At 35.4% G+C, this 9,308-nt stretch overlaps 1 protein-coding gene across 1 annotated transcript in view; it reads left to right on the top strand.

Moving 5' to 3' along the window:
- Positions 1-3,889: 3,889 nt before the first annotated feature.
- Positions 3,890-9,308, top strand: part of LOC144959023 (myosin-IIIb-like) — a gene marked incomplete in the record, with an annotated part of 230,741 nt that continues 225,322 nt past the window's right edge. The window contains 1 exon segment of the mRNA XM_078891357.1: positions 3,890-4,294.

Raw genomic sequence — 9,308 nt, 5'->3', positions numbered from 1 at the left:
CACACACATACACACACATACACACACACACACACACACATGTATATATATATATATATATATATATATATATATATATATATATATATATATATATATATCAAGTATGATTATGAACAACTTCTACAATATTGTTTCGAGCATTCGCTCTCGTCAGGACGTGTTTACGTACTTGAGAAAGGCCAAAGGCCGAAACGTCTTTTGTTTTGTGTTTTCCCCTTATATATATATGAGTCAAATCTACTCTCTTTATCTTTCTCTCCATCCTATTGGCTCATTTTTTTTAGGCACCTCTAGTTTTTGATGCACTTGTTTGCAGGTCTGATAACCCAATTCCATTGTTGTTATGGAACTCTCAAAAAAATGACGCAAAATATTATCCATTACAACAATGTCGCCCTAAGCTCATAAGTGGATTGGGATAATGTCAGACCTGCATATATAGGGAAAAGCCAAATAAAAACAAACTTGAACCTTGTCGCCTTGATGGGGAAAAAAAGACAGATTTCTGAAATTTGGCCATTAAAAAAGTCACATTGGCAACTATTTAGCTAGCGCACAATCAAACCACCAAACCGATTACCAAATCAAATCAATTACAGAAACCCGCAAATGACTTTTCCGTGAAATGTTCATAAATTTGATGTCCTGACTGTGAGTTTTTAATTTCAGAAAGAAAAGAAAGATTATCAGACATTCTCATTTTTAAAAAGTATTGGAAGAATAGAAAAACAAGAGCTAGATTTTGACAAAATAAAGTGAGACTGAAACAAAATCGATTCCTTACAAGTTTAGCAAAAACGCAGCAAAGTACAGTACCAACAGTTTTCGTACAAGTATTAAGATTTCACTTCATCATCATCATTATTATTATTATTATTATTATTATTATTATTATTATTATTATTATTATTATTATTATTATTATTATTATTATTATTATTATTATTATTATTATTATTATTATTATTATCATAATTATTATTATTATTATCAAAAGGACGTATACGACATGATCATCACAGCGGGATATTAAGTTAGACATTAGGAACTAATAATAACATTAGGCTAGCGAGAACAATACACCAAAGTAAACATTCATTACAACATTTCGTGACAGATAGTAAGATTTAATAGTGATTATTTTTATTTCTTTATTTGACAATGTCGCCCCTTCCTTAGAACCAATCACGACCCTGAGCATTGCGCAAGAGAAAAAAAAAACCCAGCATATCCCTTGCGCAAAATAAGATCTTGTTTTGTTCTATCAGTCCCTCTTCATTCATCCCAAGCCTCAAGAAGCCTGCCACGCTGCCTGCCAAAATAGCGGCACTGGCAACTACATCTCATTCTCAACAACAACAAAAAACTACACCTCATTATCAAGAGATATCTCGCCACCAAACTTCTCAGAACAACTCCATACATCCTCCCTATCAAATCTCCCTCATTTACTCCATCGACTATATTACACCTTCCTCATTAAAAACTACACGTAACTTGAAGAAAACTACAAAGAGGCTTCATCGTTGTACCCCCTGCGACCCAAATAACAAGAAACTACATAACAAGATATTACATTGGCGCCCAGCGTATGGGAAGGCCCGACACTGTAAAAATAAGGACCACAAGAGATGAAGTGAATAGAAAAGTGCCAGAAGACAATAGAGAATTTTTTTTTCGCGGCGGTGATGGGGTTTGAACCTGCGACCTTATTGGTACGACAACTCCGCCTGGCCGGTGAGAGCGTGACTCTACCGTATGAGCTATCCACGAATCCAAAAATTCGTATCAAACTCAGGTCATTCATTATTAGAGCTCTCTCTCACCGACTACTGGAGATCGCGGGTCCAACACCAACCATCGCGAAGTTACCTGGCTAGCAGTTAAGCTTAATAGCCAATATTCTCAACACAAACATAATAGAACATAGAAACAACTGAGACATTGAGTATGCTCCGGTATATGGGGTGAATTTTTAATTCAGAAAAGTGAGTGGAGCAGGCACTTATGTTGGTACCAACAAGAGATGAAGTGAATAGAAAAGTGCCAGAAGACAATAAATAGAGAATATTTTTTTTTTCGCGGCGGTGATGGGGTTTGAACCTGCGACCTTATTGGTACGACAAAAATAAGGACCGATGAATAAATTATCAAATAAATACATAACATTCCCTAATCCTAACTCTAATTTCTCTGCTATCCTTCAGACAGGACGCTGTTCTGTGTACGTTCTCTTTTCTGATACCGATTGAATTTGGATATGGAATGAAGTGTCCTCTCGCCGTACACCAACCCATATCGTAAACTTTTACATACAAAAAAAAAAAAAAAAAATAATAATAATAATAAAAATTTAAATGTGATTACGTCATATGTTCTTGAAATCGTCTAATCAATATTTTAACGTAATTATTAATCCTTTTCTGTTATTTTTCACTCTTGAATTCATAAAGAAACCGTTTTTTTAAAATTTGATTATTATCAACTCAATCCACCTTAATTGTGAAGGTAAGTTTATTTGTGTAGGGAAAATTCTCATTTAGAAGTAGGGGAAACACGACACGTCTATACAGGCGTCTTTGAAATAAAAGTAACATCCATCACCCTATCACACAAAAATGTGACCCTCCGTCTCAAAACGGTATTATGTCGGGATGATTCAGACCACAAAAAGTGAATTTAGAGATAGATTGATGAGAAATTTGACCTTAGAAGATTTTGCAAAGCAAGAAATAGTCTTTATACTCCACCATAAAGTACAGAAATTATACCCAAGTTGGATATTTGTGGCTATGAATTCAATTCCCCTTAACGAGTGAATCCCGACATAATACCGCTTTGATACGGTGGGTTACAAATGTGGTCTTGACAGCTTGGAATTAAGATAGATGAAGGGAAAACTCGAAATAAATCTCCTTAACATTGGTCTCTCAAACAATTTGTAAGAGGGTGAGTCAAAAAGTAATGGGACTAACGTTCTACTGAGTTCATTTACTTTTTCGTGTGCCTTCATAATTTGGCTCAATAATATACTCTTTAAGTAAGCCAAAAGTTTAAAATTTTAATTTTGTCAAATTATGGCAGTTCAGAATGTCCTCACGAATGTCCGTCAGCGACAGGATGCTATCACTATCATTGAATTTCTTGTTTTCGATGAAGAAACCTCGAGCAACATTTTTAAACGTCCCGAGAAAGTTTATAAAACTTGGGCATTTGTAGATGTATTGTTTGTAAGTGGGTTAAACGTGTATCTCGTCATTTAGAAGAAAATGAGTTGCGATCCAACACTTAACCTGAACCCCCTCACTGTGGGCTATGACAAACTGGGTCTGTGACAAACTGGTACCGTTTCCTTTACGAGCTTACTGTGGGCTGTGACAAACTGGGTTCTGTGACAAAGTGGTACCGTTTCCCTTACGAGCTTACTAGCCCGTTGACAGAGCACTCTTTTCACTCCTAAAGGAAACGGGATCGATCCTGGATAAAGCCGGGATTTTTTTCTGAACCCCTTTCTACCCAGGAGTCATGGTACAAATTTATAAAAATATATTTGTCAAGACTACCAAAACTTTTGAAGTTCTATTCTATTAGCTCTGTACCATGGAGCTCTTACATTCTGTTCACCTAGCTCTGTACTCTTACTTTCTTTATCTATTGATTTATTTGCTTAAGTATTTATTCCCCTTTATGTTTATGTAATCCTTAAAATTGCTTAGGTATATGATTTTAGGCAACGTGAATTAGAGAGCATGAGACGATTTAAATTTGAGGGATAATAATAGCCTACTTAGATTTTGAAGCATTGGTTTTGTTTCGTTGACACTAGAAAGGCGCTAACCGCTGAATGTTTTTAATGTATTATAAGGCCACAGTAAATGAAAAACTCAAGCCGATGTAAACAATAATTCTGATCGTCTGCTGCGTTTTGTTGCTGCTTGAGAGGCGAACGGGTGGAGAATCGAGTCGAATAAGCTGTTGTCAGGAGATACTTTAACTTTTCCCAACGTTTCATTCCGTAATTCTTCTTAACATTCTATTCACATAGTCTTAGTACGGAAGGCAAATAAATAATCTAAAATCTTAACCCTAACCCTTAAGTCTTCAATTTCAATCAACCGAAGAAGAGAAGTCATCTCGATCTGAGTCTGTGAGTGTGAGTCGGCAGTGGTCAAACGATCACATTCATTGCTGTGTTGTGTCTGCACGTAAAGAATTTGTTACCTGCATTCCATATTTTAATTTGGATTAATAATTCTTCATTCGTTGATATTTTCTTACAGTAAAAGCAATGGTAAGTACATCTAAATTGGCTACGATTTTGTTACAAATTCGATACAACTGACAACATGACATCAGTCAGAGATTCGTATTTTAGATTGCAATTGCAGCCAATCTTAAACAATTTAAAGACTTTTCTTTAAACTTAAACCGAAATTCTTTAACCTTAATGAATGAGGAATGTCCAATTTTGAAATGTCACAGAAAATATTATCTAAAGATCTAAAGTTGTGCGGCCATGTGGTCTTGTGGTATGACACTCGCTTTCGGATCGGAAGCTCCTGGGTTCGAGCCTCGCTCGGCGTATAGTTGAGTCCTTGGAAAAGGCTCTTTACTCACATCCTCTCACCGTACTCGGGTGCAAAATGTGTATATATGACCGTTAACAGCGTTGTCTGTGCAACAGTAACAGGCGTCATGTCTCGTTCTGCGTGTTACCTGTTGCTGTTGGTCAAGGACCCATTGTAAAGCGCTTTGACTTTGAGTTTGAGCAAGTTTAGTGGATATTGCGCTATATAAAAGCTCAATTTTTTTAAAGGTGTTATTTGTTAGACATCTTGTTGTTCACCTGACAAGAACCTGAAATTGAAGTCCAAGTTGAGGTGGTAAAAATTATCACTTCAAGTGAAATTTTTCACTTGAGCCAGCTTACCCAGTGGCCTAGTCCTTAAAAAAGAAATCACGGCACTGTTCGGGGGTTGATGTCCCTGACGAGAGGGCGGCCATCTTTTCATGTTTACATTGGAGATTCCCCAGATATGTTTGGTTGTGTGAAACAATTTAGTCTCTACATCACGGACTACTTTAGAATTATTTTTTTTTCACATTTATTATTTGTTTATTATTATTTTTTGTTTTGTTTTTATTTTAACACTAAGACTTGTTTAATTGGGTGTTTGCTTTTTTTTTTTAAATTCACCTAATAATCAGATCTCGTTTCTTCCAATTCTTTTGGTGATGGAGTTGAAGGGAGTAGTTTTGGTATTTATTTTTTAAAAATATAATTTTAAAATTTTTAATCCGTCACTTAATTGAGTTGTATCACTTTTGGAATCGTCCATTTTGTGAGATAGAAAGCTTTTAAAAGCAATATATTTTCTGTTAGTTTTAGATGTAAAAGTTATATCGTTGCACACTTAGGACCCTATTCTAATTATACCATAATTATTAATTTTTTAAATTTTTATTTAATTCATTTTTTAAAAAAATTTTTTGCGAGTCTTGTCCTAAAAATTTGACACTCAGAGTCCAATTTGCGATCAGTCATAAAATTGTCATTTTGATCAAAAGTTCTACTATCATTGTTAAATTGGTTGGTACTCTCCATAACTATCATTGTTGAATTAGTTACTCTCCATAATGGTGCGCATTACTTCAAAATTGAAAATAACGGTATCTATTTCATTCCTTGTGCCTATTATTATCATCATTATTCTTATTTTTATATTTGGCTATATAAGAGTCAACCCGATAGAGCTAATGTGGCAAACCAGATGGACCAGTTCCGAGATTAATAAAAAAAGATGACTGACCTCTCATCAGGGATATCAACCCTGAACAGTACCGAAATCACAACACTTTTTATTTCTGAATTGGGATTTGTTCATGAAAATGTCAGTTTACAAAATATCACATTGAAAATGTGTGGTGTAGATAGATGGGATCGCTTTTTTGTGTTTGTATGGAAGTGGGAGGGGCGGGGGGGATTCTCTAGGAATTTTTCTCATTATTTTTCCTTTTGCACAAAACCATATTCATCTATGTAAGACAATAAAAACTCTTTTCTTCAATTGTACATACTAATTTTGTTATCAAAATATTATTTTTTCTTCAAATTGTTCATCTTAAATATTAGACTTTTAAATCTGGTATTTTACTACTGTAATAAACCCTTTTTGACTCTATATCTGAAGAGATATTTTTCACACGAGACCGCTAGAATTCAATGATTAGGCCATTTGTCATTTGTTTATATTTTCATTTTGAGACAAATCATAAGACTTTATCAAATATGACCCACCATCACAAATCAGTATTATTTCTGGCTGATATAAATGCTAAAAATGGATTTTACAGTCAAAATATTGTATCTGAGGAATTCTATACATTTTGCTGATGACATATAAATGTAGTTTCATTAAGTATAAAATGCTATGTGGTCTTGTGATATGACAGTCGCTTTTCGATTTGAAGGTCCTGGGTTCGAGCCTCACTCGGCGCATAGTTGAGTCCTTGGAAAAGGCTCTGTACTCACATTCTCTTACCGTACTCAGGTGTAAAATGAGTACCTGGCCGTTAATAGTGTTGTCTCCAGGAGAAAATTTTTTTTATATCGCCTAACAGGCATCATGTCTCGCTCTACGTGTTGCTATTGGTCAGGGACCCTTTGTTAAACACTTTGAGGACATTTAGTGGATATTGCTCTACATAAAATCTCAAGTTTTTTGTTGTTTTAATCTTACATTGCTGGTTATTTTACTTTGAAGTAGTTTTTTTTTGGGCACTGGATTCTCCCAGACATAATACCATTTGAAGGTGATAGGCCACATATTTGAATGGCTTTGCATTGGGAAATTATTTTTATGAACAACATCAAACAAAGTGAAAGTAATCCGAATATATGATGTTAGCCGATATAATTGGTTGATCTTATCGTTGTACTCTCATGTATGGTACAGGAAAACTATCTAGTTATTGTTAAAGCAATAGCAACACACATATTCAACACATTCTGCATTTCCTTTGCCCCGAGTCTACTGCTTGTTTTTATCTTATCAGAGAGGTTTTCCCTTTAATACCAACTTAACTTAGGGTGTTATCAGTGTAAGGATTAATAGTGATGAACAAAAATGAATATAACATAACAGCTTAAAAAAAAAAAAAAGAACTAAATTTCAAACACAGAACTTATTGTTTTCAAATCCCTTCATCAGCCAAAAACACAAACAATAAAAACATTCATAAATACATCACTGAAAATCTTGATAGAAGACAGAGAAATATTTTGCACGTCCTTCCTGAAAATAATAGGATCTTGAAATGTAAACAAATAGATACGTTTGATTGATTGGTTATTAAGCACTTGTGCAGAATGGAGCGGAATATCAAACTATGGTGTAAAAATTTATATGTTAAAAAAAATGATGAGCAGAATTGAAATAGGTGTCAAATGTATCAGCTGAATTTAATCCAATTGGCTGTGAAAATCATGACCCAGAAGTATGAAGAATGAACAGTGATCCTTTTGAAATGTAATGATCATATTAAAATGTCAAGTCTCGAATAGGAAAGAAATAAGCCCAAAATTCAAAATGCTACCGGGTCATCTTGGCCCCAAGGTAGTTCATGTCTGCTTATTAACGTTCTGCTACACTGGCACTATATCTTGTCGCAAACAAGAACCATCCCATTAACCCCCTCCTTACCACCCATAGGAAAATCGTCACATTCGTTACGATGCAGCCAACATTTTTCTCATTCGCATTTCTTTTGTACATCAAAATATTTGAACAAAAATGTTTGCTTTAGTTCAAGTATATTAACACTGTGTTGAAGAGCTTGTAAAGCAGGGGAAAAATATGTATAGCAAGAACTAACATATTTTGTGTTTGCGTGAAATACATCTATTTTTGTATAGGTTAAGTGTGACGTTTTGAGGAAAATCCGGAAAATGGCCGGTAAGGAGAGAGTTAAAACCCTTTAATTTTTAAACCCCAATGGACTCAACACCTACCAGACTAGATTATTACCAATTTACTCGACATACTTGACATACTGCTTCTGTCGTGTTCTTTATATATATATATATATATATATATATATATATATATATATATATATATATATATATATAAAATAATAAAATCCCTTTATTCATCCCTAAGGGGAATTTTTCTTTAGGGTCTATTCTAAGGGAAGACTGGAATAACCCAGGCGTAAGCCGCAGTGCAGCGCCGCAAAGTGAGCTAAGGCTAGGTGACTTGCTCAAGGCCACACAACGCGGCGGGTAGTCGAACTCGGTACCTTTCGGGTACGAAGCAAAGACCGTACCACTGAGCCACGCTTGTCCATTTCACACTGTAGAAACTGGGATAACCTCTGGCTTCATGGGCCCGAAGGCTTTAAAGGACTACATTTTATACTGTTATTCACTGTCAAAATCACTGCTTGATGATGGGACAGCGTGGCTCAGCAGTACGGTCTTTGCTTTGTACCAAAAGGTACAGAGTTCGACTACCTGCCTCGTTGTGTGGCCTTGAGCAAGTCACCTCGCCCTGGTTTACTTTGCAGCGCTGCGCTACACTACAACCTACGCCTGGGTTATTCCAGTCTTCCCTTGGAATAGACCTTCAATACAAATTTCCCATTGGGGATGAATATGGTTAAAGGGAATTTATTTATGATGTCACCGTTCCATTCATTGTTTACGTTTGTAAATAGATTGAAACATATGGAAATTGTATTTGAATCATTGAACTGTCCCTTCCTTTCTGCGACACAGCTGAAACGGACAATAGCAATTGCTTGCTACCTTTTAGATAGGGAGCTAGTCTATTGCAAAGTCTTTCCACCAGATCTAACAGACCAGCCATCCAATCACTGCTTGGTGGACAAAGGGGTCAGAAAAATCTTAATAGAACGTGGGATCAATCCTGGTCCCTTTGTGTGTGAAGCGGCGAGTGCTCTACGAACTGAGCCATTGCGACCCCCTGTGTCAATGTGGTAGTATTAGGTTACGTTGTTGGAATTAAAAAAAAACAAAAACAAAAACAGTTGTAAGTCCTACTGATCAGAATTAGAAAATTGAGAAATTAGGAAGCAGGCACCAATGTAAGATTAGATCTGAACAAAGTCTGTATGAAACAGTGCCAGACAAAGCAAGAAAGAAAAATACAAGAGAAAAAAAACCATGCCTCCCCCCGACAAAAAAAAATATGAAATAATTCTTCTCCAGTCAATCGAGGAAAACTGATTTTTAGGGATGGGTTTTGTTTTTTCTTGTATTTTCTTTCTTGCTTTGTTGGTAC

The sequence above is a fragment of the Berghia stephanieae genome, chromosome 13, assembly GCF_034508935.2.
Source record: "Berghia stephanieae isolate SIO BIC M18660-M18661 chromosome 13, UCSD_Bste_1.3, whole genome shotgun sequence".
NCBI lineage: Eukaryota > Metazoa > Mollusca > Gastropoda > Nudibranchia > Aeolidiidae > Berghia > Berghia stephanieae.
The sequence above is the reverse complement of the archived record's forward strand: the minus strand, read 5'-3'. Positions and strand labels throughout refer to the sequence as shown.